Source organism: Bos indicus, chromosome X (assembly GCF_029378745.1).
Source record: "Bos indicus isolate NIAB-ARS_2022 breed Sahiwal x Tharparkar chromosome X, NIAB-ARS_B.indTharparkar_mat_pri_1.0, whole genome shotgun sequence".
In the NCBI taxonomy this organism is placed as follows: domain Eukaryota; kingdom Metazoa; phylum Chordata; class Mammalia; order Artiodactyla; family Bovidae; genus Bos; species Bos indicus.
Window position 1 is genome coordinate 27,825,540 of NC_091789.1, and position 20,519 is coordinate 27,846,058.

General features: G+C 37.7%; 1 pseudogene; it reads left to right on the top strand.

Moving 5' to 3' along the window:
- The window catches only part of LOC139181471 (histone-lysine N-methyltransferase SETMAR-like), a 79,102-nt pseudogene that overhangs the window by 14,897 nt on the left and 43,686 nt on the right, over window positions 1-20,519 (top strand).

Genomic DNA, 20,519 nt, shown 5'->3' on the forward strand with positions numbered 1-20,519 from the left:
TGTTTGAATACCTTAGAATAGACTTTTGAATCAGTTTGCTGACATCCACAAAATCATTTACTGGGATGTTGACTGAGATTGCATTGACTTTTTGAATCAAATTGGAAATAATTGAAATCTTGACAATATTGGGTCTTCCTATCCATAAACATTGAATATCTCTCAATTTAAAAAAAGTGACTGACTAGCTGACACTAGCATTGTATCTGCAACCAGCCATAACTACTTAGTTCCAAAAAGGTTTTATTTTAATATAAAATCAAGTCTTTCACATTTTCTACATATTGAATGGATTATAATGTCATCTGTGAACAGTTTTATTTCTTCCTTTGCAATCTGTATATATTTTATTCCCTTTTCTTGTCACATTGAATTTGCTAGAACTTTTAGTACAGTGTTGAAAAAGTGAGGTAAGATGAGACTAATGTAGCACGTTAATTTATTTAATTTTTTATTTTTTAATAAAAATTTATTTATTTTAATTGGAGGCTAATTACTTTACAATATTGTATTGGTTTTGCCATACATCAACATGAATCTAGCACGGGTGTACACGTTTTCCTCATCCTGAACCCCCCTCCCACATCCTTCCCCATACCATCCCTCTGGGTCATCCCAGTGCACCAGCCCCAAGCACCCTGTGTCATGCATGGAACCTGGACTGGTGATTTGTTTCATATATGATATTATACATGTTTCAATGCCATTCTCCCAAATCATCTCACCCTCTCCCTCTCCCACAGAGTCCAAAAGACTGTTCTATACATCTATGCCTCTTTTGCTGTCTCGCATACAGGGTTATCGCTACTATCCTTCTAAATTCCATATATATGCGTTAGTATACTGTATTGGTGTTTTTCTTTCTGGCTTACTTTACTCTGTATAATAGGCTCCAGTTTCATCCACCTCCTTAGAACTGATTCAAATGTATTATTTTTAATGGCTGAGTAATACTCCATTGTGTATATGTACCACAGCTTTCTTATCCATTCGTCTGCTGATGCTCATCTAGGTTGCTTCCATGTCCTGGCTATTATAAACAGTGCTGCGATGAACATTGGGGTACACGTGTCTCTTTCAATTCTGGCTTCCTCGGTGTGTATGGCCAGCAGTGGGATTGCTGGGTCATATGGCAGTTCTCTTTTTAGGTTTTTAAGGAATCTCCACACTGTTCTCCATAGTGGCTATACTAGTTTGCATTCCCACCAACAGTGTAAGAGGTTTCCCTTGTCTGCACATTCTCTCCAGCATTTATTGCTTGTAGATTTTTGGATAGCAGCCATTCTGATTGGTGTGAGATGGTACCTCATTGTGGCTTTGATTTGCTTTTCTCTGATAATGAGTGATGTTGAGCATCTTTTCATGTGTTTGTTAGCCATCTGTATGTCTTCTTTGGGGAAATGTCTGTTTAGTTCTTTGTCCCATTTTTTGATGGGGTCATTTATTTTTCTGGGATTGAGGTGCAGGAGTTGCTTGTGTATTTTTGAGATTAATACTTTGTTAGTTGTTTCTTTTGCTATTATTTTCTCCCATTCTGAAGGCTGTCTCTCCACCTTGCTTATAGTTTCCTTTGTTTTGCAGAAACTTTTAAGTTTAATTAGGTCCCATTTGTTTATTTTTCTTTTATTTTCAATATTCTAGGAGGTGGGTCATAGAGGATCCTGCTGTGATTTATGTCGGAGAGTGTTTTGCCTATATTCTCCTCTAGGAGTTTTATAGTTTCTGGTCTTACATTGAGATCTTTAATCCATTTTGAGTTTATTTTTGTGTATGGTGTTAGAAAGTGTTCTAGTTTCACAAGTGGTTGACCAGTTTTCCCAGCACCACTTGTTAAAGAGATTGTCTTTAATCCATTGTATATTCTTGCCTCCTTTGTCAAAGATAAGGTGTCCATAAGTGTGTGGGTTTATCTCTAGGCTTCCTATTTTGTTTCATTGATCTATATTTGTGTCTTTGTGCCAGTACCATACTCTCTTGATGACTGTGGCTTTGTAATAGAGCCTGAAGTCAGGCAGGTTGATTCCTCCAGTTCCATTCTTCTTTCTCAAGATGGCTTTGGCTAATCAAGGTTTTTTGTATTTCCATACAAATTGTGAAATTATTTGTTTTAGCTCTGTGAAAAATACTGTTGGTAGCTTGATAGGGATTGCATTGAATCTATAGATTGCTTTGGGTAGTATACTCATTTTCACTATATTGATTCTTCTGATCCATGAACACGGTATATTTCTCCATCTATTAGTGCCCTCTTTGATTTCTTTCACCAGTGTTTTATAGTTATATATAGGTCTTTAGTTTCTTTAGGTAGATATACTCCTAAGTATTTTATTCTTTTCATTGCAATGGTGAATGGAATTGTTTCCTTAATTTCTCTTTCTGTTTTCTCATTATTAGTGTATAGGAATGCAAGGGATTTCTTTGTGTCGATTTTATATCCTGCAACTTTACTATATTCATTGATTAGCTCTAGTAATTTCTGGTGGAGTCTTCAGGGTTTTCTATGTAGAGGATCATGCCATCTGCAAACAGTGAGAGTTTTCCTTCTTCTTTTCCAATTTGGATTCCTTTTATTTCTTTTCCTGCTCTGATTGTTGTGGCCAAAACTTCCAAAATTATGTTGAATAGTAATGATGAAAATGGGCACCCTTGTCCTGTGCCTGACTTTAGAGGAAATGCTTTCAATTTTTCATCATTGAGGATAATGCTTGCTGTGGGCTTGTCATATATAGCTTTTACTATGTTGAGGTATGTTCCTTCTATTCTTCCTTTCTGGATGGGTTTTGATCATAAATGGATGTTGAATTTTGTCAAAGGCTTTCTCTGCATGTATTGAGATAATCATATGGCTTTTATTTTTCAATTTTTTAATGTGGTGTATTACATTGTTTGATTTGTGGATATTGAAAAATCCTTGCATCCCTGGAATAAAGCCCACTTGGTCATGATGTATGATCTTTGTAATGTGTTGTTGGATTCTGATTGCTAGAATTTTGTTAAGGATTTTTGCATCTATGTTCATCAGTGATATTGGCCTGTAGTTTTCTTTCTTTTTTTTTTTTTTTTGTGGCATCTTTTTCCGGTTTTGGTATTAGGGTGATGGTGGCCTCATAGAATGACTTTGGAAGTTTACCTTCCTCTGCAATTTTCTGTAAGAGTTTGAGCAGGATAGGTGTTAGCTCTTCTCTAAATTTTTGGTAGAATTCAGCTGTGAAGTCGTCTGGACCTGGGCTTTTGTTTGCTGGAAGATTTTTATTACAGTTTCCATTTCTGTGCTTGTGATGAGTCTGTTAAGATTTTCTATTTCTTCCTGGTTCAGTTTTGGAAAGTTGTACTTTTCTAAGAATTTGTCCATTCTTCCAAGTTGTCCATTTTATTGGCATATAATTGCTGATAGTAGTCTCTTATGATCCTTTGTATTTCTGTGTTGTCTGTTGTGATCTCTCCATTTTCATTTCTAATTTTACTGATTTGATTTTTCTCCCTTGGTTTCTTGATGAGTCTGGCTAATGGTTTGTCAATTTTATTTATCTTCTCAAAGAACCAGCTTTTGGTTTTGTTGATTTTTGCTATGGTCTCTTTTGTTTCTTTTGCATTTATTTTTGCCCTAATTTTTAGATTTCTTTCCTTCTACTAACCCTGGGGTTCTTCATTTCTTCCTTTTCTAGTTGCTTTGGGTGTAGAGTTAGGTTATTTAATTGCCTTTTTTCTTCTTTCTTGAGGTATGCTGTATTGCTATGAACTTTCCCCTTGGCATTGCGTTTACAGTTTCCAACAGGTTTTGGGTTGTTGTGTTTTCATTTTGATTCATTTCTATGCATTTTGATTTCTTTTTTGATTTCTTCTGTGATTCGTTGGTTATTCAGCAACGTTATGTTCAGCCTCCATATGTTGGAATTTTTAATAGTTTTTCTCCTGTAATTAAGATCTTACTGCATTGTAGTCAGAAAAGATACTTGGAATGATTTCCATTTTTTGAATTTATCAAGGTTAGGTTTATGGCCCAGGATGTGATCTATCTTGGAGAAAGTTCTGTGTGCACTTGAGAAAAAGGTGAAATTCATTGTTTTGGGGTGAAATGTCCTATAGATATCAATTAGGTCTAACTGTTCTATTGTATCATTTAAAGTTTGTGTTTCCTTGTTAATTTTATATTTAGTTGATCTATCCATAGGTGTGAGTGGGGTATTAAAGTCTCCCACTATTATTGTGTTATTGTTAATTTCCCCTTTCATACTTGTTAGCATTTGTCTTACATATTGTGATGCTCCTATGTTGGGTGCATATATATTTATAATTGTTATATCTTCTTATTGTATTGATCCTTTGATCATTATGTAGTGTTCTTCTTTGTCTCTTTTCAAAGCCTTTGTTTTAAAGTCTATTTTACCTGCTATGAATATTGCTACTCCCGCTTTCTTTTGGTCTCTATTTGCATGGAATATCTTTTTCCAGCCCTTCAATTTCAGTCTGTATGTGTTTTGAGTTGGGTCTCTTGTAGACAACATGTATAGGGGTTTTGTTTTTTTTATCCATTCAGCCAGTCTTTGTCTTTTGGTTGGGGCATTCAACCCATTTACGTTTAAGGTAATTATTGATAAGTATGATCCCATTGCCATTTACTTTATTGTTTTGGGTTTGAGTTTATATTCCCTTTTTGTGTTTCCTGTCTAGAGAAGATCCTTTAGCATTTGTTGGAGAGCTGGTTTCGTGGTGCTGAATTCTCTCAGCTTGTGCTTGTCTGTAAAGCTTTTGATTTCTCCTTCATATTTGAATGAGATCCTTCCTGGGTACAGTAATTTGGGCTGTCGGTTATTTTCTTTCATCACTTCAAGTATGTCTTGCCATTCCCTCCTGGCCTGAAGAGTTTCTATTGAAAGATCAGCTGCTATCCTTATGCAAATCCACTTGTGTGTTATTTGCTGTTTTTCCCTTGCTGCTTTTAATATTTTTTCTTTGTGTTTGATCTTTGTTAATTTGATTAATATGTCTCTTGGGGTGTTTCGCCTTGGGTTTATCCTGTTTGGGACTCTCTAGGGTTCTTGGACTTGGGTGCTTATTTCCGATTATTTCCTTCCCCATTTTAGTGAAGTTTTACACTATTATCTCCTCAAGTATTTTCTCATGATCTTTCTTTTTGTCTTCTTCTTCTTGGACTCTTATGATTTGAATGTTGGGGCGTTTAACATTGTCCCAGGGATATCTGAGATTGTCCTCATTTCTTTTAATTCGTTTTTTGTTTTTCTTTTTTCTTCTCTGATTCATTTATTTCTATCATTCTATCTTCTGCCTCACTAATCCTATCTTCTGCCTCCATTATTCTATTTGTTCCCTCCAGAGTGTTTTTGATATCATTTATTGCATTATTCATTATATATTGACTCTTTTTTTTATTTCTTCTAGGTCCTTGTTAAACTTTTCCTGCATCTTCTCAATCCTTGTCTACAGGCTATTCATCTGTGATTCCATTTTGTTTCCAAGATTTTGGATCATTTTCACTATCATTGTTTGGAATTCTTTTTTTTTTTTTTGGAATTCTTTATCAGGTAGATTCCCTATCTCTTCCTCTTTTGATTTGTTTGGTGGACATTTATCCTGTTCCTTTACCTGGTGGGTATTCCTCTGTCTCTTCATCTTGTTTATATTGCTGTGTTTGGGGTGGCCTTTCTATATTCTGGCACTTTGTGGAGTTCTCTTTATTGTGGAGTTTACTCACTGTGGGTGGGGTTGTACTAGTGGCTTGCCAAGGTTTCCTGTTTAGCGAAGCTTGTGTCGGTGTTCTGGTAGGTGGAGCTGAATTTCTTCTCTCTGGAGTGCAATGAAGTGTCCAGTAATGAGTTATGAGATGTAAATGGGTTTGGAGTGACTTTGGCCAGCCTGTATATTGAAGCTCAGCTCTATGTTCCTGTGTTGCTGGAGAAGTTGCATGGTATGTCTTGCTCTGGAACTTGTTGGCCCTTGGGTGGTGCTTGGTTTCAGTGTAGGTATGGAGGTGTTTGATGAGCTCCTGTTGGTTAATGTTCCCTGGAGTCAGGAGTTCTCTGGTGTTCTCAGGATTTGGATTTAAGCCTCCTGCTTCTGGTTTTCAGTCTTATTTTATATAGCCTCAAGCTTTCTCCATCTATACAGTACCATTGATAAAACATCTAGGTTAAAGATGAAAAGTTTCTCCACAGTGAGGGACACCCAGAGATGTTCACAGAGTTACGTGGAGAAGAGAAAAGGGATCAGGGAGATAGAGGTGACCAGGATGAGATGAGGTGGAAACAAAAGAGGAGAGAGCAAGCTAGCCAGTAATCACTTACTTATGTTCGCTCCACAGTCTGGACTGCTGAGAGATGTTCACGGAGTTATACAGAGAAGAGAAGAGGGAGGAAGGAGACAGAGGTGGCCAGTAGGATAAAGGGGGGAATCAAAAGGAGAGAGACAGATCCAGCCAGTAATCAGTTCCCTAAGTGTTGTCCACTGTCCAGAACACACAACGAGATTCACAGAGTTGGGTAGAGAAGAGAAGGGGAGGGAGGAGATAGAGGCGACCTGGTGGATAAAAAGGAGAGTCCAAAGGGGGAGAGAGCAGTTAAGCCAGTAATCTCGCTCCCAAGTAAAAATGGGTACTGAAGACTGGGTTCTTAAAGGTACAAAATTGATAACAAATACCAAAAAGAAAAGATTAAAAATCTGGAGTAGAGGTTGGATTTTCAAAAATTCAATATTAAAGAAAAATAAAAAAGTCACAAAAATTATAAAATAAATATGCATGATATTTGCTTTAAAAATAGGGTCTCTCTTTTTATTTTTGCAAAGTAATAGTAGAATATAAAAGTGAAAATTAAAGGAGCAATTGAGGACTTAAAAATAAAAAAAAAAAAATTAAAGCATGATAGTAAAAATAGTAAAAATATATTTCAGGCTTTCTCTGGTGTTTTTGTGGGCAGTGTGGGGTCAGTTCATTTCAGATAGTTCCTTGATCCAGCTTATATTTCTCAAGATCTATAGGCCCCTTCCTATGTAGTTGGTACTAACTGCAGGGTTTTAATCTATTGCTCCTGTCACTTCCAGGGAGGTTCCCTCTGGTTTAGCTTCTTCTGCTTGCTGGTCTCTTCAGTATCTAATTTCCACCCTGACACAGGGGGCGGTGGTGCACACTTTTTTAGGCTCACTTGCTCAGTCGTGCTGTGGGGAGGGAGGGACACTGCAAACAAATAACACTGGTGTGTGCTCACAGTGTCTCGGCCACACTGGGTTTGCCCTCACTCACGGCATGTGTGCTTTCCCTGTCTACAATGCTTAGGCTCTAGGTTGCTCTGCCAGGAACTGTCTGAAGCTGGTCCTGGGTTGTATGCATTTCCCAGGTCTGAGCTGCTCAGGTTCAGGTACTTGGGTACTCCTCAAAGGCGCAGACTTGGTTGGGCCTGCGTTTGGTGCCCTTCTCAGGTCCAAGCAGGTCAGGTGACCAAGTGTTTGGCGAGTGCGGTCGCTGCGACTTATCACCTCCCCCATCCCTGCCACTCGGTTTTCTGGGCGTACAACCAGCACACCTTCTCAGGCAGATATTGACTGTCCAGAATCCCAAGAAATCTTGGTTAGCAATGAAGCCTGCTTTCAGTTTGGTAGATAATGCCTCTCTGGGGCCATGACTGCCCCCTTCCGTCTCTGGCTGCCCTTGCCTGCCTGTCACTGGAGGTGGATGGGCCAGCCTGCAGCAGGCTAGCTCTGCTCAGTCCTTTGTTCTGTGAGCAGGCCTGAAGGTGTCTTAGGTTAGGGCTTTTCATGTGGTAGCTATCCCACAGTCTGGTTTGCTATCCCAAGTTAGTTTCCTCAGATTGCCCTTGGGGAATTCAGGCCTGGTCCTTACCCTAAGCACTGAAGCCCACGCCTCCCTGCCCAGCCCCACTTGCTAGTGGTGGATGCAGGCGTTTGCGCTGCTTCTCCCCCAGGGGAGTTACCACTGGGTACGTAATCTGTGGGTTTTAATTACTTATTTATTTTTCCTCCTGGTTATGTTGCCCTCTGTGGTTCCAAGGCTCACCATAGACTCAGCAGTGAGAGTGTTTCCTGGTGTTTGGAAACTTCTCTCTTTTTTTTTTTTTTTTTGAAACTTCTCTTTTTTAAGACTCCTTTCCCGGGACCGAGCTCTGTCCCTACCTCTTTTTTTTTTTCTGTCCCTACCTCTTTTGTCTCTCTATTTATCTTTTATATTTTTTCCTACCTCCTTTAGAAGACAATGGGCTGCTTTTCTGGGTGCCTGATGTCCTCTGCCTACATTCAGAAGTTGTTTTGTGGAATTTACTCAGCGTTCAAATGTTCTTTTGATGAATTTGTTGGGGAGAAAGTGGTCTCCCTGTCCTATTTCTCTGCCATCTTAGGACCGTCCCCCTAATTCATTTAATTTTTGACTCTTTTAAAAGTGATTTCCTTCTTGGTTGCTTTAGAGCTTACCATTGCCAATCTTAAATTATCAGAATCTGCTTAAGATTTATACTTTTGCCACTGTGATATAGAGATTATACACTTATATCTCTACTTTCTCTCTCCCTTTTTGTGATATTATCATTAAGCATATTGCATCTATATATGTAGTAACCATTGTATAACATTACATTGTTAGAATTATTGCTTTATATAATTTTGTGTTTTAAAGAAGCTCAGACACAACAATGAAAATAAGCAAACAATTGTAAGTTGTGCATTCTTAACTTTCATTTCTACCATTTCTTGATCTCATCATTTTTTTCCTATGATTTTGAGTTACAATTTGCAGTCACTTCCTTAGCCCAACACAGGTGTGCTTCCCCTACTTCTTGTTGAATCTCAGACCAGACCTGTTTTGCAGTGTTGAAGCAGAATTTATTCTAAGTAAATGTAGGTTTTTGCTCTTAAGTCCTAGAAGTTTATTGGATTATATCCACCCACATTATTGAGGGTAATTTCTATTTAAGGACAACTGATGACATATGTTAATCATGTTTACAAAATACTTTCACAGCAACAGTTAGATGACTGTCTGAATGAGTAACTTGGTACTAAAGTCTAGCCAAGTTGACTGGTAAAACTAGCCAGTAAAATCCATATTGTTGTGCTTAATGGTGCCATACATTTCTCTGAGGTGTATTTTTTAAAATGTCTTCATTTATCCCTTCTCTTTGTTGTTCAGATTGCATAGTCTCTATTGGTTTATCTTCAGAATCATTAATTCTTTCTTCCCCCACTTAAACCTACTGTTGAGCTCTTCTAGTGATGTTTTTTAAAATTTCAGTTACTGTACTTTCAACTAAAGAATTTCCATTTGTTCTTTTATATAATTTCTGTTTATTAATGCTTTTGATTTGATGTGACTTTGCTGTCATATTTTCCATTACTTCCTAATCAGTGTTTCTTCATTCTTTGAATACATTTCTAATAGTTACTTTGAAGACTTTTCCTGTTAAATCTGACATCTATTTGTCCTGGTGAAGAGTTTCTGGTTCCTGAATTTTCTTTTTTCCAGTGGATGGCTCATACTTTCCTGTTTCTTTGCATGTCTTGTAATCTTTCTTCTAACATGGACATTCTAAATAAAATGTTGTAGCAACTCTGGATACTGGTCTGTCTTCTCCAGGGCATTTTGTTATTTGCTTTGTAATTTGGTTAATGACTGGCAGAGTTTATTTTAATGAAGAGCATATCGTCTCTAGGAATGAGAAGCCCCGATGCTGCACTTGAGGATACACAGTCTTAAGTATGCCCATGTTCTCCCTGGGATGAAATGTTTGCTGCAGAGCTCTTTTGTCTCTTTCCTTAACTGCTTCCTGCTGGTAAACTCTACTAATCACTGGCTGATTGCTCAACTGTTCTCAACAATGTCCTTGGGCATAAATTGCTCCACAGATTGATTCAATCAAAGGTAGTCTCTCTTAAAAATATAGTCTGCAAAGTCAGTGTTTGAGACCCCTTTTAATAATATGAGGGCTCCTCTAGATTTTTATCTTTTCCAATTATCTCAACAGTTGGAAGTCAGCCTAACCCTACATGTCAAATTCATCTGCCTATCTTTTCCCAACTAAATTTCATCAAAAACAAAGATAAATGTAAGCAGATAAAAAAAAAAAAAAGAACAAAATAAGGAGAAAAACATGAGGGAAACATTAAAAAAAGAATTTATCTCATAGTTTCAAATCATGGCTAATAGAAGTTCTGCAAAGGGAGAACAGGGAGTCTATGAGTACAAAATATCCAGTAAATAATAGAAAAGAATTTCCCAAAGCAAAAATACACAAATCTTCAGATCAAAGGGTGCAGAACAATACGAGAAAATTAAGACTATTTCCTATGAATATAATTGTAAAACTATATAACTGCAATGAAAATTAAAAAACATAAAATCTTCCTGAGAGATTGGGTGGGGTTGCATAAGGACTGAGCCACGTACAAAAGAATAAGTGTCAGATTAATATCAAAATTGTCATCAGTTATGCTGGGTGCTAGAAGCCAATAAAGAAATGTTTCACAGTTTTGAAAGGAAAGTGTGTGTGTGTGAAATTTTATGCTGACCAGACTCTGAAAATGAAGACAGAATATAGAACTTTTCAGGCAGCAAGGACTTCAAAGTTTGCATCTCATCTATTTCAGAATGTTACTTGGGAATGTACTTTAGGGATAACACAAAAGGTGTAAACTGAGAAGAAAAAGAAAATAGGATCTAGTCAAACAGTAAGGGAAATTCCAGGATAGCAGTTATTCAGGTGTCCTACAGAATCAGCAGTCCAGCTGGGAGTGTGAGGACAGGGGATTCAGAATGGAAGATTCTGGGATGTGGAAAGAACTGATAGACTCAATACAGTAAAAGCTGTCTTAGAAAAATTTGAGGTCATGGTAAAATCAATGTGGTTTATGGAAAAGGAGCATCTAACTGAAATTGATTCTTGAAACACTCTCCTTTGTATAGCTAAGTGGTTGTGACATTGGACCTGGAGACAGGAATGTGGTTTTAAGCATATTGCTCATCTCTGAAGTGGCCACCATTTACATTGCCAATGTTAATTGATCTTTATTATGCTTTTTTTTTCCATTTTAGAGTTTTGGACAAACCACCAAAATGTTAATCATGCTTACAGATCAGACTAAGACCATTATCAACTTTGAGAAGGTAAAGATCAAAATGGAACTGACACTGAAAGTTAAACAAGATGGAAGGGAGGGTGAACCCACTGATTTCCTCATCTGAAAAGAGGGGAATCAAGAGAAATGAAGTAGTTAATGTTGCTTAAAGTTGCCGATGATATGATAGAACCACAATGGGAGGAGGGAGACAGAAAAGATGAATGATGATGTAAGTAAGCTAAAATTCCAAAATGTAAAAGCAAGTAAATGACAATAACATCAACAAGACTGTACTAGCTACTGTTTTAAGGGCTTCACATATATTAAATCATTTAATTCTCATAATGATCTAGGGACAATGCTATTTTTATTCTTATTTTGCAGATGAAAAAATGAGCATAGAGTGCTAAATAACCCATTCATGATCACTCATCTAGTGAGTGGTGAAGCTATATTCAAATTTAGACAAGCTGGCTCCATTGTCCTTGTTTTAATCTGCATGCAAATTGCTTCTTAAAACAGTTTTAGACAATGTCTGAAGTTGATAAATAAGACAAAGGAATTATTTATTTTTATTATATTGTACTCTTCAATATTTATCCTATTCAAGGATTACTTTGGTAGATTAACCCACAATCAACTCTCTGTATCCATGGGTTCTGCATCCATGGATTCAACCAACCACAGACTTTAAAATATTTAAAAAAAATTCAGAAAGTTTCAAAAAGTAAAACCTGAATTTGCTATACAACTATTTACATACCATTTACATTATCAGTTCAGTTCAGTTCAGTCACTCAGTCGTGTCCAACTCTTTGCGACCCCATGAATCGCAGCACGCCAGGCCTCCCTGTCCATCACCAACTCCCGGAGTTCACTCAAACTCACGTCCATCGAGTCGGTGATGCCATCCAGCCATCTCATCCTCTGTTGTCCCCTTCTCCTCCTGCCCCCAGTCCCTCCCAGCATCAGGGTCTTTTTCAATGCGTCAACTCTTCGCATGAGGTGGCCAAAGTACTGGAGTTTCAGCTTTTCTCCAACACCACAGTTCAAAAGCATCGATTCTTCAGTGCTCAGCTTTCTTCACAGTCCAACTCTCACATCCATACATGACCACTGGAAAAACCATAGCCTTGACTATACGGACCTTTGTTGGCAAAGTAATGTCTCTGCTTTTCAATATGCTATCTAGGTTGCTCATAACTTTCCTTCCAAGGAGTAAGCGTCTTTTAATTTCATGTCTGTAATCACCATCTTCAGTGATTTTGGAGCCCCCAAAATAAAGTCTGACACTGTTTCCACTGTTTCCCCATTTATTTCCCATGAAGTGATGGGACCAGATGCCATATTTACAGCTATTTACATGACATTTACTGTACTAGGTATATGTAATCTAAGGATGATTTCAAGTAAACAGGAGGATGTGCATAGGTTACATGCAAATAATACACCATCTTATATAAGGGATTTGAGCATTCATGGAGTCAAGTATCCATAGGGAGGTCCTGGAACCAATGCCTTATATTGGGTTGGCCCAAGAGTTTGTTTGGGTTTTTGCATAAGATGTTATGGAAAGATGACATAATGAATTTTGGGGCCAACCCAACAGTTACCGAGGCAAGACTATAATACTCTACTAGGCAACCAATGACAGAGATCAACAGCTGGCAGGGAGATGCACATGTGCTTGAGACATTCAGTTCAATAAACCTGGAGAGTGGTTTGTCATCCCTCATCCTTGACCACTCTTGCCTTTTCTTTCTGAAAAAATTCAAATCACCCTTCAAAATGAAGCTTAAGCTTTACTTTCTGCCCTATGAATAATGGCTATGGTGGAATCACACTTTACATGGAGGTTAGGTTCCAAAAGGCAGGTTATAAGGCTAAAATTATCAACAGTCAAAGTGAAACTTGACATTCTCATAGGAAAATGCTGTAATATAAATCACTCTGCTGTCTCTCAATATATCTAACAGTCATTTTTCTTCTAAATTTGGAACAGATTGCTGTTGCTTTGGGTGAGCTGCACAAGAAATAGTTGGCTGGTGTTTTAAGGCCATGTCATATGAATAATACCTGTTTTTATACTTTGTAATCTCATTAAAAATTACTGGGTACAACAGCTATCTCAAGTTCCATTTATAGACTGTATTCATTAAATGGAGTGGCAGGCACCACTTAAGATGCTGTTTTTCTCTTCTTTTTATTTGCTGAGTTCATATATTTGCATTCCTATAAAAATAAAAGGAAGAAAGATGTTTAAATTCTCTGTAATCCTTCTTTTTGGTTTTCACTAAAAATTATACACACCTATCATTTTATGTTGAAATGATACATAATGTAATTTAGGTAGGAAGGAATGATGGAGAATGATGGATCACTGAGTGACAGAAGAATTGACAGAGATACAAGGATGATAGACAAAAAGATCTTATATTAATTAGTAAGATGTTAGATGGTTGCTCAGATACAGATAGGGAGGTCTAGGAGTAGAAATGGACAGATGAATAGTCGGGATGATGAATAGAGAGTCTGATAGACAGTCTGTCGGAATGATAACTGACAACATAAAGATGGTGATGAGAGAACCCGATGAGGTGATGGTGTGAAGGAGACTGAAATGGATGAGGATACAAATACATGCAGACATTTCTGCATTCATTCAACAAATATTCATTGGGTGACTCTTAAATGCCAGTTACTCTATTACACAGTGGAGACAACAGTGAGCAAAAGGAAACATGTGATCCCTGTCCTTACTGAGTTAGACAGAGTTAGACATTATTGTGAGAGTGTCAGATACTACAAAGAAATATTCTTTTTACAAAAAATCAAAGGGTCAGAAAGGGATGGACATTCACGTTTAGGAAGGGTGGTCATTAAAACCCCCACACAATAATGTGGCTGAATGAGGAGGAGGCGAAGGTAATAATGATACTATATGGATAACAGATATCAAGAGTTGATGGAGATGGGCATTTGCAGAGTAATAGAGCTAGGGGGATAAATAAATGAGAAGAACAAGAGCATAACAGATGATGGAGAGATATAAGAATGATGGTAAAGACAGGCAATTAATGTTAAATGAATGAATGCAAAACGTTAAAAATGCAGAGGAAGATAAATCCTGCTGTAGTGGTGATATGTAAAGCTGAAACTCTGGAGAAATTGATGGATGGTCCATTCAGAGGAAAGTTCCAAGCCCATGTTCTATATTTGTATGCTGTCACACAATTACATGTCTTTAATTCAAGGAAATAAGCTCACATGAAGACAGTGTCTACCCAGATCAAAGACAACAAGTATTTTTAAACTGAATTCACATGAAAATAAATCAATGCAAACAAAGCTTTGAGGAACTGCTTTTGCTGTACAAATGACTAGATTCACATACAATTTATTTTTTTTCACAATGTATTTTTAATCCATTTCAACAGTAGAATCCGATAGTAATTATCTACCAGAGTTATTGGCTTACAAAAGCTCCTTAAGCTTCCCGAGTCCCGTAATATGATGGCTGCTCCCTATTTTTAGCCATCAGTAATGGTTGCCTAGCAGCCCTGGAAACTCCTTTGTCAGAAACCACTATCACATTGTGGATGACACTGGGAAAATAGGCTGCCTGCAAACTCTCACCCAGCATGGAAGCCACTCAGCTCGAGCTGCCAAGAGAGAACTTTCACAAGACACCCAAAGAAAGAAATCTGTTCTGTCAAGGAGGGAGATAAGTGTGACACGAAACAAGGAGAGGCTTGGAAGTTCTTTATGTTCACTTCAAACGTCTTCTAAGTACACAATAATGGAAAATAGGGTTGATATTTAGGGGTACATTAAATAGTGCTGACACATTTTTCAAATAAACTGAAAACGGCCTTGAGTCTGTAAGGTGCTTTGTTTTACCTATCCTATGTAAATTCCCATTCATTCATTCAACACTAACACTCTACTATAGCTGCTGCTGCTGCTAAGTCACTTCAGTTGTTTCGGACTCTGTGCAACCCCATAGATGGCAGCCCACCAGGCTCTGCCGTCCCTGTGATTCTCCAGGCAAGGACACTGGAGTGGGTTGCTGTTTCCTTCTCCAATGCATAAAAGTGAAAAGTGAAATTGAAGTCGCTCAGTCATGTCCAACTCTTAGTGACCCCATGAACTGCAGCCTACCAGGATCCTCCACCCATGGGATTTTTCCAGGCAAGAGTACTGGAGTCAAAAGCCTTATTACCTGATACACTGGTGACCAATTGTATCAACCACCCTTGTGATTAATTGAAAACCTTGGTTGAAACTGGAAATAATTTAAAAATGACATACATACCTTAGATAATTTAATATGAAACCATATAAATTATTTTCTTGATGTAGGGTTAAGACCTTAACATTGAGTGTGGGTCCTCTGATTTCACTTTCTCATGGTCATTATTATATACGCCACATGGTATGGCATTATCTCTTTCACTTTTTTTTTTTTTTTGAAATGTAGCATAAGTGTGAGGACACACATGAAGGAATCAAGGTACAGAATGCTTATAGATTTTTATTTTATTTTGTCCAATCTCTCCCCCACACCTAATTCTAAAACCGTTACAATAAAATTAGCAACACACCTCTATCAACTCTTCTCGAATCATTTAATTTATATTTCACAGAAAAAAGATAGATCTCATTTAAAATTCCTACTGATTCACTTATATAATATTCAATTAAATAAAACTGTTAAACAGTAGTAAGGTACCCTTGACATAAAGAGGTTTGGAAACAAACATAATGATTCTTGGTAAGCATGAAACTCAACAGGTAGATCCAGATGTGTCCAAGTAGGAAGCTATCTGCTGTGTTTTCAGTGTGCATTTGAGTGTCAATCAGTGTTTTACAGAAGGAATAAAGAGCATTGTTCATCTAGTAAGAGGTCAGGTAAGAGTTTCAAGTCTCCATGGCAGTCATTGTGTCAAGCGTCATTTATATGAACTTGTAAGCCACTGTCCTCCGGGAACCAAGTTTGTACATTAATATCACAATTCAAAAATGCTCCCTTTATCCAGGTGACTTAAGTCTGAGTCCTTGCTCCCTCTTTTAGTCAAGCTATGGCATTTGTCAGTAAATTTCTCTAATTTTCTGTCTAGAGTAGTAAAACTGCAGGTAGATATCCCTAAAGTTCCTTGCTGGTTTTTGGTTATAATAATTGGTTTTCAGAGTTTTAGAGTTGCTATTTTTGTTTAACATATACAGAGAACAATTAAATCATTGATCTTTATCTTCTTATTTCTGATTAAGAGTCAATAATGCTTTTAGAATGATATATTCCAGGTCTGGAAATATAAGAAATGTTTTACTTACACATGACTGGTGGTAGTCTGATACAATGGAAGGGGTGATGAACTAGGAGTCAAAAGACTAGGGCTTGAATGTCAATTCTGATCATTTACAGCTTCATGTTCAGGGAAACATCCACCGACCTCTGGGGATTTCAGTTTATCCTCTGTAATCTAGAATAATCATATGTGTATAAGTTATGTAGTGATGGGTAATAAATTATTTCTATCTTGCAAACTTAAAGCAAACAAAAATTGTTATTTCATAGTTTATATGGGTCAAGAATTCAAGAATAGCTTAGCTAGGTGGTTCTAGCTCAGAATATCTCTCAAAATTGCAAGTGAGGAGGTGAGATGGGCTTTACTGGGACTAAAGGATACAGTCTCAAGCTCACTTATGTGGCCTCAGTTCCTCACCGAGCAGAAAAGAAGGGTAGAAGTGGTGAGAGAGACAGACAGAGAACCCAGAAAAAAATCTACAGTCCTTTTGTAATCAATGGAAGTGACACTTCTGCCAGAATCTCCTCACTGAAAGCAAGTTATAAAGTTCAGCCCATACACAAAGTGAACTCAGTGTCACTTCTTAAAGAGATGAGTAGCAAAGAATCTGCAAATATAATTTAAAACCAACGAATATGTAGCAATGATGCTAACACTCTTCCACCTTCTAAAGTGTTTTCCATCTAATCTTATTTGAGAGGAGCAGCAGCATCTGCAATAATTAATGACAAGAATGAAATGTATTTATAAGTGAATTATTTCTATATGGCAGCTATTTCTGCACACCCCTCCCAAATATACTGGCTGGGACCTCTGGTCTACTGTCTTCCTACTGACAATTTAGTTCTCAAGAGTGATCGCAGAGAGGTGACCACAGAGCAAAGCACAGTTCCTTTTACCAGCCTATCACAGTCATCCTCCGACAGGGCCATATAGGCTGTTAAGTTGTTCTATTTTCACAGCACTCAGACATACAGAAGAGACCTCCTACCCCAAGATCACTAACCCAGAACTGAATACTGGACATACATTTTCTTAAAAGTCTCACTGACCTTTTCTCACTCAACACTTTTCTCTAAAATTCTCCATCTTTATGTCATATTGGCCAAGCTGTCTCTAGTCTTCATATTCATTCATTCTTCATCCATCCATCCATTCTGTATGGGCCTACCTACATAGGTTAAGGTATCACATAACAAGATGGGAGTGTAAAACTGATGAAGTCAAGTGATAATTTATTTGGAAAATTGCATAATATGATAATTACTTATAATGTTAATATAAATGAGACATCACATCTGACTACACATTTCCTTTGCTCTATGCTCTCAAAGTTGAAATAGCCTAGAATTTGGCCTGGTGAAAGACTTACTAAAGACTGAGACATTTATACAGATTATCTTCCCAATGAACTGCTCAAGTCAGTGCTTTTCACAGACACATGCAAATATCAGTTTCATCTGGCATCAAACAGAAGGGGCTAAACTCCCTCTAGGCCATGCTATGACCCGGCCTATGTGTGTGGAGCATGCCTCCTGCATACTGGCTCTATCTCCTTTCCTGTGACAGTGTCTGAGTGGGAAAGCCCAAGGGAAGAGGGTCTTTGCCCTCACCTTGACTTTCAGTTTTGGGATTCAGTTCAGTTCAGTTGCTCAGTCGTGTCTGACTCTTTGCGACCCCATGAACCGCAGTACACCAGGCCTCCTTGTCCATCACCAACTCCTGGAGTCCACCCAAACCCATGTCCATTGAGTTGGTGATGCCATCCAACCATCTCATCCTCTGTCGTCCCCTTCTCCTGCCCTCAATCTTTCCCAGCATCCTGGTCTTTTTAAATGAGTCAGCTCTTCACATCAGGCGGCCAAAGTATTGGAGTTTCAGCTTCAACATCACTCCTACCAATGAACACCCAGGACTGATCTCTTTTAGGTTGGACTGGTTGGATCTCCTTGAAGTCCAAGGGACTCTCAAGATTCTTCTCCAACACCACAGTTTAAAAGCATCAATTCTTTGGTGCTCAGCTTTCTTCACAGTCCAACTCTCACATCCATACATGACTACTGGAAAAACCATAGCCTTGACTAGACGGACCTTTGTTGACAAAGTAATGTCTCTGCTTTTTAATTTGCTGTCTAGGTTGGTCATAAATTTTCTTCCAAGGAGTAAGCATCTTTTAATTTCACGGCTGCAATCACCATCTGCAGTGATTTTGGAGCCCAGAAAAGTAAAGTTAGCCACTGTTTCCACTGTTTCCCCATCTTCGGTTACTGGGATTACAGCCCTACTAACCACCCAATCTGACTGAAGGGTAAGGTGCAATGTCCTCTGAATGGCTACAGGCAGAATGTTCAGTGTAATATTCGTAGCATAAAACTGGGTCACACACATTTACAGAGACACTTTCCTTTGGGACAGTTATCTCCACAACACAACTCTTGCCTGCCATACTGATCTCAGCTCCACACTCTCTCCCCTGCTTACTCTGTGACAGTCACACTGGCCTCCCTGCCACTTTTCAAATGCACCACACATTTGCCTTTCCTTATCTCTATATCAGGAATCCAGTGTTCAGTTACTTACATTCTTTGTGTGTGTGTGTGTGTTTGTGTTTGTATTAGTCACTCAGTCGTGTCCGACTCTGCAACCCCATGGACTATAGCCCACTGGGCTCCTCTGTCCATGGGATTTCCCAAGCAAGAACACTGGAGCGGGTTGCCACTCTCTTCTCCAGGGAATCTTTCTGACCCAGGGATTGAACCCATGTCTCCTGCATTGCAGGCAGATTTTTTTTACTGTTTGAGCCATTCTTCATATTAATGTGTAAATACAAGTTGTATCTCCTAATGTTTAGTGTTTAGATGTGACAATTAAGAAATTGTTCATTTTTTATTAAATATAACAATATTAATCCAGTAGCCTAAATGACACGTCTATGAATTATAACTTCTATCTTCAAAACAAAATACGTAGTGAGTAGAGTGAAATTGTGTTAAGACACACTGTGTCTGAAAGTGTAGCTTAAAAAAAGACAAAAAGACATCTGGATTTTTTATATCTACTTCATTATTCTACCTGGAATGAAATGTTTTAGTTGAAGTATATCAATAAAATCCAGCCACACACAGAAATCAACTATGCAAAGAAAGGTGTGTGCTGGATAATTGTAGAATTTCTATTTGATACTATGTCAAAACTCAGAAGATGGTGGCTTCTTAAAGATTATTTGCAATGTGGAATTTGTAACCAAATATGATGAATCATTCATATTCACTTGCATTAAATTCCATTGGTTTATTTTATGCTGTGGATCCTTTACTGGTGCCTAATTTGTGACACTGTGCATTGGTCATTTAGAAAATGGTAGTTCACTGAGTGAGACAGATCTTCCAAACATTGACACTTCTCATTCATGGAATATAAAAAGGCACTTTTTTGTTTTTTTTGCTCACTTTTACTACCAATCTCATTCAGAAAGTCTATTAAGTATTGGGAAGTCATCAGGCTCACAAAGTTGATACGGATTTTCCAAAATTTCGATTTTCTCTTGAATTTTCAAAGATTATCATTGGCAACAAATACTGTTGCTTATGTTCCTTGATGTGATGGACTCAATTCATTTCTGAGAAACTGTTGCCAAAATTCCAACTCTGAATAACAATGATTTGTCTGCCAGTTGGTCTGTCAGTAAAAATGGCAGTCCACCAATGAAAGCAGCTACCTTAGTTTGTAACTCAAGCAATCAGAGAAGTGCTTTTTCTCAAAACCACATTATTATTTTTGTATGCAGCACTTGTGCTTGATGTGAAATTTCTCATTTTGTCACCAACATTTTATAACACCTGCACTCAAGATTCAAGATTTAACAAAATCTCTAAATTTCACTGCTTTGTTCAAGATTTTAAAAAATCACTAAATTTTACTTCTCCATTAAAGACATATCATCAGGTAAGACTTGCTTGCTTTTTGTCTTTTTTTCCTCCCATTTTATGTGACCAAGAGAAATACAGTGTCTTCTAGTACATTGTGGTACCACTGTCTTGACTCATTCTTATATGCCGCTATTGATTTTACTCCATGAGTACAAAAACCAACAGTGAAAAAAAGACAATATCTTAGTAATATTACAAAAATAAC